The 19,649-nt window shown below is 41.8% G+C and overlaps 1 long non-coding RNA gene across 1 annotated transcript in view; it reads right to left on the bottom strand.

Annotated features, from left to right (window-relative positions):
- Window positions 1-2,636: 2,636 nt before the first annotated feature.
- The window catches only part of LOC135289253 (uncharacterized), a 34,521-nt gene continuing 17,508 nt past the window's right edge, over window positions 2,637-19,649 (bottom strand). The window contains exons 2-5 of the long non-coding RNA XR_010352038.1: window positions 9,230-9,358; window positions 8,871-8,929; window positions 7,918-8,084; window positions 2,637-3,191 (exon numbers count right to left, since the gene is read on the bottom strand). This is a non-coding gene — a long non-coding RNA (uncharacterized LOC135289253). The remainder of the gene's footprint in view (window positions 3,192-7,917; window positions 8,085-8,870; window positions 8,930-9,229; window positions 9,359-19,649) is intronic.

Here is a 19,649-nt window from a genome sequence, read left to right as displayed (position 1 = left end):
AATGAGTAAAGGGCTGGTTCTGTTTTCTACTCCTTGGCATGCACACCCTGTATGCATATGTGCATGTGTTGGAGCTCCCACCAGGAGCCCTGCTATCTTCCTCAAAAAACCAGCATGCCTTCAGCATGGCTTCTGATCCTGAATGGCTGAAAAGGCACCACTGTGCTTTCATTCACCGAGAGTACAGCCAAGGGAGGCTGCTTCAGGCACAGACCCTGATCACAGGGTTTTCTCATGTCCTCTTGCTCCACAATTGCTGTTTGCATTAATTTCTTGCTTAATTTCCATTCATGTAAGGGGGCAGGTATATCCATTGACAGCCTGCTCCTGTAGCAGTGGCCCTATTAGCACATGTGGTTAGCACTTCAAGGCAATTGTTCTTTATTGTTTTATTCTAGATAAGACAAAGTGAAACATACCCCTTCTACTAAGCTGTTTCTTAAAGTGAACAAATGCAAAGTGTATTGGCATTTTCTGCATGATCTGAACTCTTTCTGTTCCTACCTTTTGACTCATGTGAAGTTCTCTTCTGCTCCTTGTTTTTAATTACCCTCTTGAATTCCTGCGTTCTGAAGATCATCACATCCTGCTCCACTCACTGTGGTCTGATGTGAAGTGGTGACTTCTGTGTCAGTGAGGGCAGACTGCCCATGCTCACAGCATTTCTCATGGTCCAGGCTCTCTGTGGTTTGCCTTGGGGGATATTTTTCTATGTAACTGAACATACAGCACCATGTTTTGCTTTTCATACCTGTGGCAGATGGAGTGGTATTTCCCATTTAAAAAGGTCTTCCTATCTGCATCACACCATGCTGGGTCAGAGCCTCGCAGCACACTTCTGTGCAGAGTTGGCTGAGAGAGAGAAAGACTGAGAGAGCTGGGCCTGTTTAGTCTCTTCTCTAGAGAAGAGAAGACTGAGAGAGGATCTCATCAACATATAAAAATATCTGAAAGGTGGGTGCCGAGAGCATGGGGCCAGACTTTTCAGTGATGCTCAGTAATATGACAAGGAGAAATGACACAATCAGCTTTTCTTCAATACAAGGAAGAACTTCTTTATATTGACGATAGCAGAACACTGCAGCAGGCTGCCCAGGGAGGTCCAGGAATATCCCTCTTCAGAGATATTCAAAATCTCCTTGGACACATGCGTGCTGTAGGTGACTCTGCCTTGGCAGTGGGGTTGGATGAGATTATCTCCAGAGATGCCTTCCAACCCCAGCAGTTCTGTGACTCTGTGCTTAGCATGGGTATGCTTGGCCTTTCCACTGGGCATGTGGCTGTGACTGTGACTGGTGCTTCCCCAGAAATGTCCATAATTCCATCACACGTGAAGAAGTTATCCAGCCTGATTGTTGTTCAGCAGTGTAAGTGACTGGAAGACCCCAACTCTGCTGGTGTCTGCACTCTCTCATTGCTTTTCCTACTCCAAGCAAGCTGGGTAGGTCTAACCAGAATAATTCTCCAAGTGACACCTCCAAGCTCTTGTGTTCTGCCAGATACAATCTGCTTCAAGCTGATTAATAGAATCATTCTTGTGCTGATTTTCACCATTACACCTCTACCGGGTGGCCAAGCAAGATCCCCAGGTAGTGAAGAAACACCATGGTGACTTTCAGCTGCCCCTCAGCTTTTCTGAAGCTGCAGACAATCTACTCAATCTGGTTCATCAAAAATATCTCAGCGATATGAACATTTCTTAAAGATGAGGTAAGTTTGGGAAGTAGGATGTGCTTCCTTATGTGTTTTCCAATTTGACATAGCCCAGCAGCCAGGTGCCACAGACTGTTAACCCTTTCTTCAGAGTCATATTCACTATCTTCATTTAATATGATCAAAGTATCATAACTCAAATCCAAGATTTGTCACTTCTTCGTGAGCTTCAAGAGAATTAATCTCAGATGTCATTAATTGAAAAAATAATATTTTTCAGAAGAATGGAACCCTTACCCAGCTGTTAAATATGTGCTGTAAGGTGTAGCAAAGCTTTGCATGTGCTGCTGTTTGGCTATTTGATATACTGTGCCCAAACCTACCAAACATTTGTAGGTTTGTTTCAGTTAATTTTCTCTTTTCTTTTCTTTTCTTTTCTTTTCTTTTCTTTTCTTTTCTTTTCTTTTCTTTTCTTTTCTTTTCTTTTCTTTTCTTTTCTTTTCTTTTCTTTTCTTTTCTTTTCTTTTCTTTTCTTTTCTTTTCTTTTCTTTTCTTTTCTTTTCTTTTCTTTTCTTTTCTTTTCTTTTCTTTTCCTTTCTTTTCCTTTCTTTTCCTTTCTTTTCCTTTCTTTTCCTTTCTTTTCCTTTCTTTTCCTTTCTTTTCCTTTCTTTTCCTTTCTTTTCCTTTCTTTTCCTTTCTTTTCCTTTCTTTTCTTTCTTTTCTTTTTTTCTTCTCTTCTCTTCTCTTCCTTTCTATTTAATTTCATTTCACGGATTGTATTTCTTTGTTCATAGTACATGTCAGACTCAGTAGTGAGTTAATTTCCCAGATTTTCTTTGCTGTCCTTCTCAAAGCTAAACATGATCACCAAACTGGAGTAATGACTGAAAAATCCTGCAAAAAATTAGTCTCAGTAAAGCAAAATTAGTGTCATCTACATTCAGATCTTTGCTAGAAATTTTCCAGTAGATATTGGCCTCACATATCAAATAGGAGTGAATTTGAATTTATCCTGATAGAACTTTTACTGAAGTTAATTATAAATTCATAATTATAGCTATTTGCAGCCAAAAATCTTATTTTAGGAATTGTGCATACACAGCAAGACAGCAGAAACCTTTCTGTGCATTGCTTTGTGATTATTTAAGTGTTACTAATACACTCTGAATGTTGGAAGTTTGGAATAAGGAATTCCCATAAATTTTTTGTAGCATCTGATTTCTTCTATAACCAATTTTGAATAGCAAATGCCTTCAGCAAAACCATAGGCAATGAAAAGTAGCTAAAAATGGCATGAACTAGAGGTTATGTCCCATCTGGGTTTTTTATCGCAATCGCATCAAAGCCACAAATGGTGCCTATTAAACAGAAGTGTCTGGCCCACAGGTGAGATCTCCACTACTCTCCAGGCATTCTCCTGTGATTTAGAAGTTGTTCCAGGGTGCTGACAGCAATGCCACTGCCTTGTTTCCTGCTCCCAGCACACAGGAGCTGAAGGAGGAGTGCCATATCTGCGTCTGCCCATGCACCAGCTCTTGCTGTAGGAACACAGATACGGGCCCATTAAAGAAAGAAAAAGCACACAGCAGGCTATGCCCTGAACATTGCTGGCATGCTGTGGGTGAGTGGCAGGAACCCATGGGTCTGTCACTCTTATTTGGCACAGGAGAAACATCAGGGCATAGAGATGGCAGCAGCCCTTCCTGGTGCTGTCACAGGCAGATCTGCTGCTTGGTGCACTGATCTTGAAGCCAGCAAAATTAGGCAACCATTTGGAGTTAAGCACATGCTTACATGCACAGCCAAGTCACTGCCAGCACCCTGTATGGCTGAGCATGGGCTACTGCCCCCTGTGGTGGTACTCAAGAAAAGGTGAGAAATGTATGCATCACTGGACATCCACTGAAATGTTTGTAACAGACTAATACCAAAGATAATTGTATATATATTTTTGAGTGAAAGTATTTTGGAGAGGGAGGGGGACAAAAATTGCAACGTTTAGGATGATCCATTCAAATATGAGACATGCTCAGTCTCCATGGCAGCTACCCTTATATCTTCATAGCTTTTGCCTTGCTCACACACAGATAAATACACACACATATGTATATGCCCTTCACACTATCAGCTTGTAGGTTAGCCCCGAATATTTTTGTAGAAGTAGATCAAAAGAAATGAAGCTGGAGTTCCCACCCCAGCAGTCAACCTGAGCTCAATGGGCAGGAGAGATGAAGCAGCCACACTGCTCCTTCCCTGTGTCTGGCCAGGTGAGACTCCCCAGCACAGTGCCACATCACACCCATGCAGGAGTGACCAACAGGTGGCCTGATTGTCTTCCCGTTACAATTGTAACACTATATGCTCTGATTGCAGCTTAAAACTGATGGAGAAATCTTCATTCTAGAGGCAGGAAGTGCATTTCATTTGCATAGCTCTGATGGGATTAAAGGAGGCATTAGAGTAATTAAGGTCAGAGGAGCTTACCATTTTACTAAATCCTTAATCCACCTCCACTCCATAATTCAGCAATATCATGGGGCAAAAGGTCACTGAAACAATTTATGTCAATCTGGCCTTCCGTCAGAAAGAGATAACCCCTTTTCTGGACAAAGAGCTTTTTGGACAGTACACATATATATTGCTTCCACACAGACAACACAAAAAAACTGTCTTGGTTACAACTGAATCCATTAACTACCCTGTGATTTGAGTTTGGTTTTTTCCCTGGGTTTTGTTGGGGAAATTAATAATATCTTTTATGCACATGAGCTTACATGGTTTCAATTTTAAAAAACCCAAAACCCCAAAAAACCTTCTAGCTGATACAGATCTTAAATATGCATTCCAACAAATGTCTTCCCAAGTTTAAAATATTAAAGGATCCATCTGTTAAAATGAGAATAATAAATGCACAGGGAACATTTGGAAGATAATGTATTATTGAATATTATGTGTTCTCATGAGTAAGCTTGCAACAGTTATTACTTTTAATTAAATGTACATTTGACACTGCTGAAGACCTTAGCTCCCAAGGCTTCATTATTATCTGTAATCCAAAGCTGCTGGATTGAATTTAAGGAGCCCTGAGATAGAGTAATGGTGAGCAAAACTGCTCCAGGGACAGACATGCATGCATGTAGTGCCTTTTGCAAATTCAGTTAGCTCAAAGCCAAACAGATTTTACTGGGTGTCCTTCTCCACTCGCAGCCTTTTTTGCCAATTTAACCACAAACGGTATCACACCAAAACAGTCCTAGAGGTTCTCTGTAGAGCTCTGCACCAGAGAAGTTGTGGCATGCTGGACAGAGAAGGGGTTTCCAGAGCTCTCAGCCACATAATGCTTCCTAATGATGACCTTGACACCATGTCATGCTTAAACCACCATTTGACCCACCTAATCCAGCGGAAGATGTTGCTGCAAGGGTGGTAGAATATGTGGTATTTAAAAGGTCCCTTCCAACCCAAATTTTCTATGATTCTACTTGTCTAAGCATTCCCAGATACCTGATTCAAGCCTCTAAGGAAAACAAAGGGAGTTGAGGGATGAAAAAATGGGACTGAAACTGAAGAGACTTGTCAGCATTACTTTGAGTGTACTATGAATAAAGAAATCAGAGATTTGAAATTGAAGGATGTAATTGAAGCATCTTTAGCCTTGCTACGTGCTGTCAGGAAGTTATCAAGTTGTCTTGAGACAGCTTTGGTGACACACTTGTCACCACTGGTGACCTCAATGTCACTCCAGCTGTACATGTGATGGAGTGGGTAGCAGTCTCAGCAGTGGGACAGAAAATACCAGTGAGAATTAAACTCCAAGCTACAAATTTCATGCCAGAGATAATCCAGAATCAGAAGAAATTATTTTTCTTCTAAGCCATAAGGTACAGTGAACATGCACTGCAAGACCCCAGTCTGCAGCCGGGTGCTGCAATACAGCTGTATGCAAGGAAATTCCCTAGCAAGGGAATTTGTGAGTCACCCCTGTGCAATTTTGCCTCTGGGATGGACTGTCTGGGGAGTGCAAGGAGACCAGGAAGCAACTTTCATTCACCACTTGCTTGTCAACTTGTATTTACATAAAGCAGCAATTAAATTCCTGAGTTTGCTATTTCCCCAAACAAGAAGCTAATCTTCAGTTCCCCAGATTACAGGGGTTGCTCCTTGCTCCTGGAACACCCATGCCTGGCTCTTGTGTGTAGCATGCCTATATGTGTGTATTTGCATGCACACCTTCCCATGCTCCCTGCCACAAGAGGCTGGTGCAACAGTGATTTGAGGAGAAGCCTTGTGTGCAGAAACTGATCTTGCCTTGCTGGTGCAGAGAGCATTGGCTAAACAGTCAAGAATAAATGCAGTCATCCTTGACTGTTAAGAGGCCAACATGGTGAGACATCAGAGCCACTGAGGCAGATAGTGCCAGCCTGCTGGCACCCAAGCTGTGCTGGTCCTTCAAGCCCTGGCACAGAGTGAGGTGTGCCCTGCCCCTGTGGAAGGAACCCATGCAGCCCCTGTGGGTGCTTGCACAGCCTTGCTTTCACCCTCCTCCCTCCCAGGGCCTGATCTCTCTGTGTGAAGGATTCCCAGGATCAGCCACCTGAATTTCTTTCCAGATGTGAACAATGGCTGTATCTGCATCAACTGGCTAGGTGGAGCCCAGGATGTCCCTCCATGCAGCAGTGTCCCTGTCCTCAGCAGCAACACCTAAAGGCAGTGGTGTCTGGGCTAACAGTGCTCTAGGTGTCACCTTGCTCTGCTGTGCATGCCTAGTGAGACTGCACTGCCCCAAACATGTTATTGCAACATTTTCTCCACTCAGGAAGCCAAAGAGACAAGTATTTTGGTATTATTTTTAAAACCCAATCTCCTAAGTCAATGAAGAAGATGGAAACTGCTTGACATCCAAAACAATGCAACTTCAGCAAGACAAAAAAAGAAAGAAAAGCATGCTGTGAAGAAGGGGCGCTTGGGCATTTCTCTTAGTCAAAGGGACAAACATGGCTTCTTGACCACTGACTGTTCCCAGCGTTGCTACAAGAGTAGATGAGATGTCTGTGCTAATTAAACAGCATCTGCCATCTCCACAGGCTGTTTGAAAGTGCTGACTAGCTGGTGAACAGATTAGCACTGTCTGACTCCTCTACTAATAACTGATTCGTTACCCAGATTTGGCAATGCTTTTCTAATTGTCAGTTAGAACTGCTGACATTCCTGAATATTGCTCCTCAGATGTAAATAATATTTATTTAAGCGTACTGTGGACTCTGTTTTGATTTAACAAGTTCAAGTGAGCTTACCTGGAAGGACCAAAACAGGTTTTACCTCTGTTGGTATCTTAATTTCATAACAAACCTGTCATTATAATTGTTTCCCTTACAAGGACATATTTTAAATCATATGCCTGAATTTTGGGAAGTATCTTGAGTAGGGCTGGGATAGATAAAGCTGCTTTGCCGTGGGTTTAGTCTTTGAGAAAACATTAAGCCACTCTACTGAAGAGTGAATTTTGACCAGGACATGTATTAGAAAAAGCTTTTTTTCAAAAGGCAGAAATGTAGACAATTCCAAATTCCTCTTAGGAAAAAAAAAGTCTAATACTGAAAGCACACAGCTATGTTTTGTCTGTGGTTTGTTTACGTAGGTTATATACCAACTAAAGAAAGTGCCTTTTCTGAAAATCTCATTAGGGTTATTTATGACACCATCTTTTAAAATAGTCTGGGAAAAATGTTCTGATGAAAATCATAATCATGTAGTTGTTTTAAGTTCAAAATATCAAAATATGAAGTAATGAAAAGTTGTGGTTTTATTCTGCTTTCCCCTATTTCAATTTCTTTATGCTTTTTTTTACTACAAGTCTGTTGAACAGATGGCCACTAGCTCCTGACAGCGATACTTCACTAAGTCTTGGCAGGATGATGATGGCTCAATCACCCATTAATTCCATGGAGGATAATGGCTGAAAGCACCAGATCAGGTCACTCTTGTTGACCAGATTGTGCAAATCTGTACTGGGAGTGGAGAGGGGGAGGAGAAGGGGGGAGGGCTTCACTGGTTCATTTGAAAGCTTTTTTATTTGAATGTGCAACATTCACATGTCAGTCATTTTGAGTCCCATCACAAATCCCCACCCTGTCCTCCTGTGATCCTCCCATCTGGTGAAAAAGCCTTAATATTTTTCACCTGCAATACAAAAATCACTCTCATACATGATGGATTTTCAATGAAAACCACTGCTGTGACACAGTCACTACATAGATCTGATACCTGATCTTGATTCATGCCTGGAGGCCAAGATGCAGCCCACCATAGAGACTGACCCTGGAGGCATTACACTCTTGGCAGATGGGTGCTGCACATCCCTGAGGGCTGGGCAGGCTCCTGGACAGCTGGTCCTTCTTCAGGGGCTGCCAGAGGGAAGAGGGCAATCAGTCCTGTAGGTAGCATGCAATAAGAATGGGAATCACACTCACTCAGTTTCCTTTCACCTCGAATGCAGCTTTGAAATGTCCCTATTTTCTATATAACACATTTTTAAGTGATTCTTCCATTAAAAGAAAGTGGGAAAGAAAAATTGCAGACCACTGATAAATACTGGTATTTTGATTCTTTTCTAAAAGAGAGAAATATGGAATAAATTTCCTTGCTTCATTTCTACCCTGCCTGTTCTTGCAGTTTACATTTTTCCCTTGGTTGTGCGGACACTGCAATCTGTCTCACTAATGAATATAGACAGTAGCAGTAGGTGGAAAGTTGCTTATTTGCATCCTTTGCACCTCTGTGTGAAATTCATTACCAGTTTATGTTACACTGAAAGGCTCTTGGAAGGTGATCAAAACACTTGAAAACCTGAGCTGTCACAGCCTGATGAATTTCACATGCAGGTCCAAACTGTGGAGTCCTTATTCAGCCCCCAGCAAAGCAAAACTCTCCATGCAGCCAGTGGCTGGGAAGAGGTTGAGATTGGCAAGCAAAGATGTTGAGGTGGGAGCCATCTCCTTCTGCAGCTACAGCTATGGCTCCAACAGCTGCTATATCCAGATTTAGCAGTTGCCCCAAAGATGCGTACAGGCACTCCAGCTCATGCACAGGTGCAAAGACGGTGGCAAGGGATTTTGGCATCTGTTAGGAGACCCCTAGCACTCCTTCCAGCAAAGATGAATGCCAATGTTAATGTCAGGCAGAGGAGGCTGCTGCAGTCAGGAGTAGCCAGAGCTCACCTGGCTCAGTGATCCTCTTGAGTCACCTCCCCTGATCTGAGCCTGGCTGCTGTCAAAACCTGGAGAAAAAACAGCAGCAGAACACAATGAAAAGGCAAAACAAAAAAGTTAACAGATTTAGTGATGCATGGAAAGTATTCACACCCTCAGGGCCTGCTGCACAGCAGAGGCAGAGGACATGAGCTTTCCCTCAGAAGGCACTGACCACTGAGAGCCTTCCACACACAGCTGTCTGGTGACCTGAAGCCTGATGTCCCTCTCCTCTGGGCAGAACAAAACAAAAGATGCATTCTCATCGTAAGCCTGGGAGGCAGAAAATAATTAAATACTGTGACTTCTCTTTTCTTTTTGTGTGTTACCTATGTTGAGCCTGGATGTTCTCAATTAGTGTGTCCACTCATCTTGCAATTTATGATGACCAGTCACCAGATGAGTGGTCTAAACCACTCTGTTTCTAAACCATCCATGCATCTCCACTCTGGATGCTCCTGGAGAAGAAATCAGAAAAATTCCAATGCTGAGAAGAGAGCTGGTACAGCAAATCTCAGCTAATGACTAGAGCTTCTTCAAAATTCAAAGTTATTGAACCCCTGGACTGGAATGGGATTCTTCTCTTTCTGTTTTAAGACATCTCACCAGTATATATGTTCTTTCTGAAATATCCATCTTCACCAAGGGCCTGCCTAAACTGAGTCCGGATATTCTCCAAATATTTTTCATGAGCACAGAAACTGGCACTCTCCGCAATACCTGAGATCCAGCCACCAAAGATTTCCACTAGTGTCCTGTAGCCATACCATGAGGAAGGCACAAGGTATCAGCCCTCAGTATCCTTCAAGGCAAGGGCAACATCACCACCATACCCACTATGAGTCAGACTAGGAGGACCCACTGGACAGCTTTGTCAACCCTATCCCTGCCAGTGGTCTGATGTGAGATGCTGAGATGATGTTTATGGAAAAAAAAGGCACACTTCCTCTGCCCCAGGGCCTGAGGGTCCCTCTTGTTTGATGTGTTTGTAAATAAATCTCCATTTCCAAGGAGACTGTTTCCTGTTAGATCCTATTAAACACTCCTCTTCTTGTCCTGGCTTCCTATGTTTGAAAGACCTGAACACTGTTTGTCGTTTCACCATATCTAAATTACCCTAAATGAAGTAAAGGCTCATTACAGCCACATGAAATATAAATGACGTGTAAACAATGACAAATGCAGTAACAAGCATGTAGAGAGATGACCAGAGAGTTTCAGTTGTGGGAACAGACCAGACCAATGCTGTTGCAGGGGCCAGGACACATCCACTGAATTAACATTTCAGCACTGAAAAAAGACTGAAAGGAATGTCAGGGAAATATTTTCTTTCTACAGTTTCAGAATGTTTGGATAGTTCCTCTACACCCCTTTATAAAAGAAAGCATGTATAAGAAAATTAGTAAACTTAATTTTATTTATAAACAGTAGTGCTACTCTAAGGTACATTCTTTATTTTCTCTCACTATTATCTTCTCCTTTCTATTCACATGTAGCTTTAATTCCTTTCATATAATAGACACTTTCTACATGTGAGGATAGGTATTTCAGCACAATAACCTGGTGCAAAATCAGTATTTCTTCCTAGACATTTCCTTGCCATTCTCTACAAGGCTTTTCCATACTGATTTTTAAAGAGATTTCTAAAATCACCTCAGTGAATTGTTGGCTTGGCTACAATCTTTTGAATTCATCACCATCTACCCACTGGATTTAGATTCTGTTAGCCAAAAGTTCACATTGTGTAGAAGAAGCTGCATTGTGTACCTGCTGCTACACAATGTCATGTGGCACATGACATAAACTAAGTTGGGTATCAAGTTGGACAAATCCAAATCCTTCACTTAGGTGAAAGGAAATCTTGTGAAATGCCTCCCCATGTGAACTGGGAGTACTTGTAAGTCATTCAAAAATAATTTTTTTTTTGTTGGAATTCATAGCTGGTTTAGAATAGGAGTGAAATTCAAAGACTTCACAATATATATTTATCAGAAATCTCCCAACAATAAAGAGTCAAAGTATTATGTGCATTTCCATTGCAATTAGCTTGCAATTAACATCAGTGCACTAGGCTTGCCCAGATAGTTTTTTGTTCAGTTTTCAGAAAAATCACTAACCTAACGATGAGGATTGGCTTTCACAGGTTTTTCCACTGAATAGTGATGATGGCAAGGACAAAATAAATTTAAAATATTTAAATTTTGTTGCATCATATAAGCAATGAATAAAATAATCATTTAATAAATTATGCTTCCATGGAAAAATTGGTCAGCTTGCTCTGATTCACTTATTTCCATCATACATAAATGTTAAGGTCACTGTGAGTTTTGCCATTAATGGGGCTCAGAATTTCCTCCTAAGAACTAATTAGTGGGAAGGTCAGATTTTGTACAGAAGGTTAAACATAGACATTTCATGTTGGCATTAGGAACTGCATCATACTGTTAAATTATAAAGATTTTGCACCAAACCAATGCTGTGTTAACTTACTTTAATCAGGTCTTCAAAACAAATTCTTAAGATGGGAGTGAAGTTCCATTTGTCACAAGTTCAGGGACATTTATTATCAAGTGCAGAAATAAATAGTTTTGAGAAGACTGTTCCTAGGGTTTCCTAGGTGCTAGTAAATGTTGGGGGTTTTTGTTTTGGTTTGGGGATGTTTTTTTTGTTTGGTTTTGTTTTTAGTTTGGATTTTTGTTTTGTGTGGTTTTGGTTGTTGTTAGTTTTTTTGGGTTTTTTTGTTTTTGGTTTTTCTTTTTTTTGGTAAATGGAAAGTGTGGAACCTTGGATTTGCACAACTTATCAGCTTCCTATTTCTACACAATCCAGGTGATCTTGCTTTCCACCTTGTGCAGCTGCTTCTCAGGAATGATAAGGATCCATGTTGTACTAAAAAGGCAGTTTCTCTTACACAACCTTTTAAATTATTGTTTAAACTACCCTGCATGTCAAGTGTTAGAAATATCACCTGAAGTCCACAGTTCCTTTCTTTGTTTTCTCTTGTTATTTCTCTCCACTTATGTTGACACATGGTCTTTATTACTAAACGTAGAACTGCCACCTTTCTAAGTTTCTTTTCACTGTAAAGTAAGGAAACTACCTTTAAGAGATATCTGCTTGTAAAACCTGCAACCATATACGTCTAGTGCTTATTGAGAATAAATACTGTTACAGGGTTCCAGGCAGCATGTTTGTCACTGAGTGCTTGTAAAAGGTCTGTAGTAACTTTACGACTCAGAAGAGGTAAAGGACAGGGAAGTGAAAGAGCTAAAGAGCAAGAAAACTTCCATTTTCGTACTCTGGTTTTCCAGAAGTAAGTTTGCAGCTAGTCTGTTCTGTTGAGAGCTAAAGGGGATTCAGTTCCAGAAATACGTTGGCTCAAGAACAGTTTGTAAAGAGATTGCTCCTCTACTTCTGTGTTATTAATGTACTATAAGTGACATTACATTCAGGAAACTGCTGAATGCTAAAAGGGAGTGACATTGTTCCGAAAGTGCTTGTAAAGACAAAAAACAGTTGGATCTATTTGATGCTGTGCAAATAAAAAAAGATGTTTACAAGCATTTTCCTCCAAATAGAATAATTTTTAGGAATTACCATTGTTACTTTATGTTGTGATGGCACACATATTTTGAGGTTAGGTTGCCTTCTATAAAGAAGGACACGAGAGTTACAGAAGAGGAAAAGAGGCAGTGAGTGGAAACCTCTTATTAACAGCAAGTGTGTTCAATATAACATAGAATATTACTCTGGTTAAAAAAAAAAATCACTTCTGCTGAAATCATTGTGCAGGCAAAGACCACTGTTTTCTCCCAGTTGTACTGTGCTGAGATGTGCTGGCAGCTCATGAAGATGACATAGCTTTCTGACCTGTAGACTCTTTTCATGTTGCAGAACTGTGCTGAGCTCTCTGAGGGAATCCAGGATCAAATGCAGAAGCAAACACATTTACTAGCAGACAACCAAGCTTTGCAATTAGCAGCTGAAACAGCAAGAAGAAGCTAAACTAATTGAAAAAAAACCTAAACTCATAAACATATTTGCATTACATGTAAATACCATTCTTCACCTAATACTAGTAAGGGAATATGAAAAATACAAAGTATTTGAAAGAAAATTCAAGATTGAACTCTATCATGATTTAATTTTTGAAAGGAAATTTGTGAATTTCTGTGTGAATTTTTAGAGTTCATATACCTGCCTCTAAAGGTGATTATCCAGCTTCCCTGCAACATCCCTTGCAGATATGAAGCCATAATCAAACACAAATGGAGACATCTGTTTTTCAAGCCTGCATCTAATTAATTTCCATGTAAGAAGAAGCTCTGCACTCAGGGGGGCCAGACTCCCCTTGGGCTCTCAGCCTCGGGCTCCCCTATCACCCTGAACCCCACTGTGCAATTAGCATGATCGAATCTGCCGCTGCTTGCAGAGGTGTAATCTTGCCATGAACTCACTACATCAGGAGATCTTTTAGCTGTACCAAGACAGCTGCAAGGTGCAAGAGAAACCTGAGCAGATACTATTGTTATCAAGAAGATATTTCTAGTTTAGCAACCTCACCACAGACTACCACTTTCTCTTCCAAGCAGAAGAATTAAGCCATTTTTCCTTGTAATCTTGCAGTTATTGAAGTAGTATGTCTCTGAGAGATTATTCTTATCGGAACATTACCCTGAATCACTCTTGTCTGCATCAGCAGATGTAAATAGCTTTTTTTCCCTGGCCTTTCTTCCAGAAAATACTTTTGTTCAAGTGCATATTTCTGGAAAAGTCTATTGACTATAGTGTATTAATTCCATGCATGCACACTTTTCCAAATGTGAATGTGAGTTCAAGCATGGTATATTTCAAATCTTATTTCCCACAAATCACCGGTTAACCTAATTTTTCAAGTGTATTTCATTTGAAGGGCCTTCTGACTTAGACTTATCTCCCTGGGGAATTCAGTTTTCTACTGCGTTTTTGCTTTTCTAAGATATCCACCTGCATCCCATGGACAGCCCCACACTGGAGCAGGTGTGTGCCCAAAGGAAGTTGTGACCTTGTGGGAAGCCCATGCTAGAGCAGTCTTCTGGCAGGATACGTGATCCTGTGAAGAGAGGAACCCACACTGGAGCATAAGAAGTCCTCACCCTGAGGAGGGAGGAATGGTAGTGACGTGATACGCTGGCTGCAACCCCGATTGTTAGTGCCCTGATGCTGCTTGTAGAAGAGGTCAGAGAAAAAGGGAGTGAATTTGAGCCTGAGAAGAAGAGAGGAGTGGGGGAAAGATGGTTTTAGATTTAATTTTTATTCGTTTACTACTCTGATTTTATTTAATTCAGTAATAAACTCAATTAATTCCCCCTAGCTAAGCCTGTTTTTTCCTGTGAGAGGTCACCTGGGAACTGGTGACATACTTGCTTCTTGGCATCAGAGACTTCAAGCAGGATCTAGATGTGCAGGGTGGCTAGAAGAAGACTTGCAGCCTGCAAAACCCTCTCCTCTAATGCATTTTTTACAGCTTCTGAAATATTTAACACAATCTCTTTCTTGTGTTACTCTGCAGAAATTTTAATTAGTGGAAATATTGCTGGGTGAAGTAATGACCAGTGCTTTCCTGAATGAGATGTCAGCTGGGAGATGTCTTTCCCCAGCATGTCTCTGGCATGATCACCTCTGAGGAAAGTAACTCTTTGTGAAGAGGAGGCTCTCTTGGCCCTCAACAAACCTGCCTTTATCACAGAATGGGCTGGTACTTCAGAGCTGGATTCCTTCTCCTTTTGCCACTGAAGCACATAATCACCCCAAAGTCCAAGTCATGAAAGGCAATGATCATTCTCCTAAAACCAGGTTACCTATTTTCACACTACCCTGAATGTCTGTGCAGATCAAACAAATTTATTAACTTTTTGCATGCATGGGGTCAAATTTAATCTTGCTAGCACCATTTAATCAAAGGCAATATTGCTCAATCCCTGGTTCAGGGTTGGAAGCTGATGTTTAAACCACAAGCTGGTGAAACATTTCATGGTACTAAATTACTTGTGTACCAGTGATGCAAAAGCTGACCTTTTAATCTACAGACAGCCAAAGCTAAAAATGCATCCCCATTCAAGCTGCTACGCAAATCTTTGGAAGTGACACTCTGGGTTACGTCTATGGAAATCAGATCTGACAAAAAACTGCACTGCTCCTAAGGGTGTGAAAGCCAAAGCCCACCCATTCTCCTGCACTGAATCTTTGAATGCTTCCCTTTTTTTTTTTTTTCTTTTGAAAGCCATCCCTTTGGTGCAATATAAAAATTCCCTTTCACTCTTGCATCTCCTATCTTCAGGTAAATCCATAGAATGGCCATGAGTCAGACATCAGACATTACCAAATATTTCAGCGTATTGCAACATGAGGAACCAGGCCCAAATTGTTTAGTAACTAGCAGAACACTCTATTCACTGATGCCAATATACCTTTGCTCTTTGGGCCAGGTCAATGCACTTGAAGTGGTAGCTTTTATAAACATAATCATAAATGTTCAGCCTCTTATTATCTGGCAATATTATTTGTGGGCTTGAGGCAGAAAAGACTTTGGCACAAACCGAACCAATCCAGTCTAACACAACCATTTCATTTGGGGTATATCTTAATCCACCTTCATGGTTTTTTATTGTTTTTTAAACACTTGTTTTGTTGTATAACAACAGTTTCTGCTAACGTGTTTGTAGTCATCCCTAGTTCTCAGATCAAAGAGCACCATCTGCCCTGGGCTCTTCTGTGATAACACAGTGTGGGAAAATGAACGACAAACCCAAACTAAGAAAATCCTTCAACTGTGACCTGTGAGGCAGGAGGTGAAAAGGGGAGGGGTGGGAGCAACTCCAAGGCTGCATCTCGCTCCCTGCTAAAGGCTCAGGAAATCACATTCCAGCTGGTTCACCAGGCTCCCAAAGACTGGCTGCATGCACACTCACCACAGGAGGTAATACAGTACTGTACCAGAGTAATCAAAGAAGGAAATCAAATAGCCCTATTGGGAAGGCCTCCAAGTGGTATAAACTCATAACAGTTATTTCATCTTAAATCAATCAAAATATATCTGTTTTCTAAAACTCAGTGTCTGAAGGCAAAGTGGGAGGCGTGCTCTTGCTCTCTCAGGATCCAGCGCTAATGTGGAGGCCCTCGCTCCAGAGGAGTGTGCCTTACCCGAGACACCCAGATACTGGCACACTTTGCAGGTGCTGCTGAGACAGAAAAAAATGATTGATGCATGATTTCACCTGGTGATATCCTTTGTTCAATACAGCTTGGAGAGCACAAAGCAGCTGAGGAGTGACAGGGGTAAAGTGCTGCAAATAGCAAAACAAGTGGTAGGTGGAAACACAAACTGCTGGAAGAGATGCTCTGGAAGACTCCAGGTAGGTGTCCACTGCCACAGCCCTCAGTGCTGGTTCTTGTCCTGCTGCTCCACCAGGCCAGGCTGCTCTCATACACTCTGCCAAAGACCCAAGAGGATGCACACTGGTAAACACAAGGAAAAGTGGAGGGAATTGGCCAAACTCACAAATTAGAAAGACTGCTAGGATATAATACAAAACCACTGGAATAAACAGGGATGAAATCGGCATTCCTTTTTCACAAATTGTGCCAGCATTTCTAAGTCTGGGCTGCCTGAACTTTAGCTCTGGTTGAAAACTTCCATGTAACTATAGTAATGAGCATTTTTAGGCCAATAACAATAGCTCATGGGATAAAGAGTAGTATTTCCCAACACAGATTATCTTGATCTCCAGTGCAGTGCTGGGTATATTTTTGTGGCTAACTCATTGGTATTTGCTTTACAACCTCAAACTATACATACAGATCATACCACAAGGTTTATTTGCACATATTTTTTACAGCTTGCTTGCTTGTTTAATGATTTATGGTCATCATTAAACACTGCTGCTCTGCCTTTGAGGTACTCCAGGAGCAAATGGAAGTGACTTGGAAGAGCACCATCTCTTTGCCTGGTGAGGAATGGAGAGTCCAAAGGTCTAAGCACTCCTTTATGCCCTCATCTCTTGCCCTCATTATGGGCACCTCTAGAGCCCATTCTCCATTGGGGTAGGACAGTTAAGCAAGGACACATAGGACTCAGCTCCTCCTTCCTCAAAAGTGACTTTACCTCAATCTTTTTCCAGGCAAGGCAGGGCCTCCCTGTACCCTCTCAGTACTCCTGTATCCCAATTTATTGTCCATGGGTTTGGGAATGGGTCACTCTGACAAAATCTCACAAAGGCTAGAGGAGCACTTCTTATAGAGGGAGAGTTAAGGTTGTTGCAGAAGCGATACCGCAGAAGGCAACTCTCAAATTTTCCAGCATTGAGAGGTTTAAGTCAGTTGTGCTCAGAGGTTTAAGTCAGTCAGTCTTCAAGCACTGAATTCATGTTTTGGAAAGTACGAGGAATCATCAGCCTCCCTACCTGACAGCATTAATTTTTCAGATGCTTCAAAGAGTAACAACAATATTGCCTTTCGTATGTAGTATGACGGCTCCCACCCAATCAGCCATCATATCCCAGCATCACCTAAAAGAACTCTAGCAGAAAAAGGGCTGGGGAAATGCCATTATTGGCATGCAGGACAACTGCCCAAAACCTGCGTACCTGAGCACTCTTCCTGTATTCACACCTCTCCTTGGTGCTGTTTGTGCCAGCAGAAATCTGCATAGAGGAGGGTCAGAGCATCCAGAGGGCAGCCCTCACTCCTGCAGCAGGCAGGTAGGCTTTGGAGAAGGAGAGTGGGTGGCAAGCCAAGAGCGACACAGGGTGAGTTTGCACTGAGATAGGAACATTTGCCTCTGCCAGCACTGTGCCCACCTTGGCCCAGTAGACTCCTAGTGTTGGATCAGCATCCCTCAGCAAGGAGTGATGAAATGCTGAAGAAATGCTAGATGTAGAGTTCCCTTGAACAGAGGCAGTGAAGGATTTGGACTGTGATAACATGACATACATGAAGACTGGTGCAAAGTCAGAGAGTCTATTTGTGGAGGATTTGGTGGTTACTTTTTTCCCCTGCTGCTCACTGAAGAAATTGTGACAGTCCAGCAAATGCTGTACACAGCCCTCTTTCTGTGGTCCATACCTCAGGGATGATTTGACAGAAGGACAACGCCTCTCAACCGAGCACACTTGCTGCAGGAAATCAGTATTTGGGCTTAATAGGGCTGGGCCATTTGGAGTTTTAGACCAATCTGCATATGAAAAGCATATGTGTGTGGGGCAGGCCATATCTACAGAACACACTGTGTCAAGTGACCCCAGAATAAATTTATCCTCTCTCCCTTCTAAGGCATAGTAACTTTCAGAACAGATGGAGCATGTGTGGGAGTTTCAGCGCCCATTGAAACATTGACTCTGAGAATGACAGTTTTGCTCTTAGGACTGAATTTTGACAAGAAAAAAGCAGGTGGAAACATAGCAATGCAATAGCATAGCAATTCATATTCCCAGAGCTGTCAGAAACGCCCTCAGCTGCCCATAAACCATGTCCTGCTGTGCATGCAACCCTAATTTCCTTTACTTTCTCACCTTAATCCAGAGAGAATCAGTCTATACGCTCATTACTTTTTTCTAGTACTCTCTCCCTAAATGTTCTTGGGTGTCAACCACCATAATTCAAGTGGATGACCTGTTAGCAGCCCAGAGAGGGTCAGAGGCACAGTGTGATGTCCAGATGCAAGAAACCAGTAAATGGTGTACTGTAAGAGTAGTAACATTTGGATGGCATATGACTTTTTTTAAAAGGGCTGGCATCTCTTCTTCAAATTACCCCAGATTTGGCCTCTAATCCACACTTGGAGAGCAGCTTTCAAGGGAATTCTACAATTCATATTAACTATTTAGGTGTGTCTGCATTGCACAATGCAATGTACTGGAGAGCTTAGTCTAATACCAGATAAGCTAGCTCCCAAAACAGAAACATCACAGCTGCCCCAAACAGAAGACATACCTCCTACATTCAAATTTATCTCCATACATGCTGTGTCACTGGCATGAAGATTCAGGTGGAGTTTGCTCAGGTCCCAGTAGGCACCACACTACCCTGTACAGACATGCCTTCAGAATACAGACAAAGCTGTGAAATAATGTTAACCTTGTTTTTACCCTTATCTCCTAAGAAAAATAGTCCTTTGTGACAACACTGTTTATATCTGTCAATCCCATATGCCTCGCAAAAATTTTTGATCCTGTTGCTGTCCTTCTCAGTTAAATTTAACTGAGTTGGAGGGCTTCAGGTTTAAGAGCATTAGGTGGCTACATATCAGGAAGAAAACCCAAATGAATATTTCTAGTGAGGGAAGGGCTGCAGTGGGAGCTCACCTCCAATTTTGGAGCGCTGGAAGCATGAATGGGAGAGAGACCCAGGAAAACAGGCTGACAGTGCTTTATGGTGGCTGGGGACAGAAAATCCAAAGAGCGCCTCTGAAGAAAAGTGTGGAGCTTTCAGCAAACACTCCTCCCACACATTTTAACCTTTCAGTATCCAGTAGCACCACTTAAGATAAAAACACTAAAGGCAGAGGCCTTTATTATTTAGTTTGAAAAGCTGAATACTTCTTACACTGCTTTCATGCCATGCAGCAAATTTGGGAGAGTTGTTTTCCCCAGCTGTTGTTGCAAGTTTCTTGGTGTCTCTGCTGCAGACAGCCAGAGGCTGGCAACCACAGAACCACAAAATCTTTCATGTTGGGACATACCTCTGAGATTGTCAAGTCCAACCTTTGGCTGA

The sequence above is a fragment of the Passer domesticus genome, chromosome Z (assembly GCF_036417665.1).
Source record: "Passer domesticus isolate bPasDom1 chromosome Z, bPasDom1.hap1, whole genome shotgun sequence".
Lineage (NCBI taxonomy): Eukaryota > Metazoa > Chordata > Aves > Passeriformes > Passeridae > Passer > Passer domesticus.
Note: the sequence above shows the minus strand (reverse complement) of the source record. Positions and strands in the feature narration are given on the sequence as shown.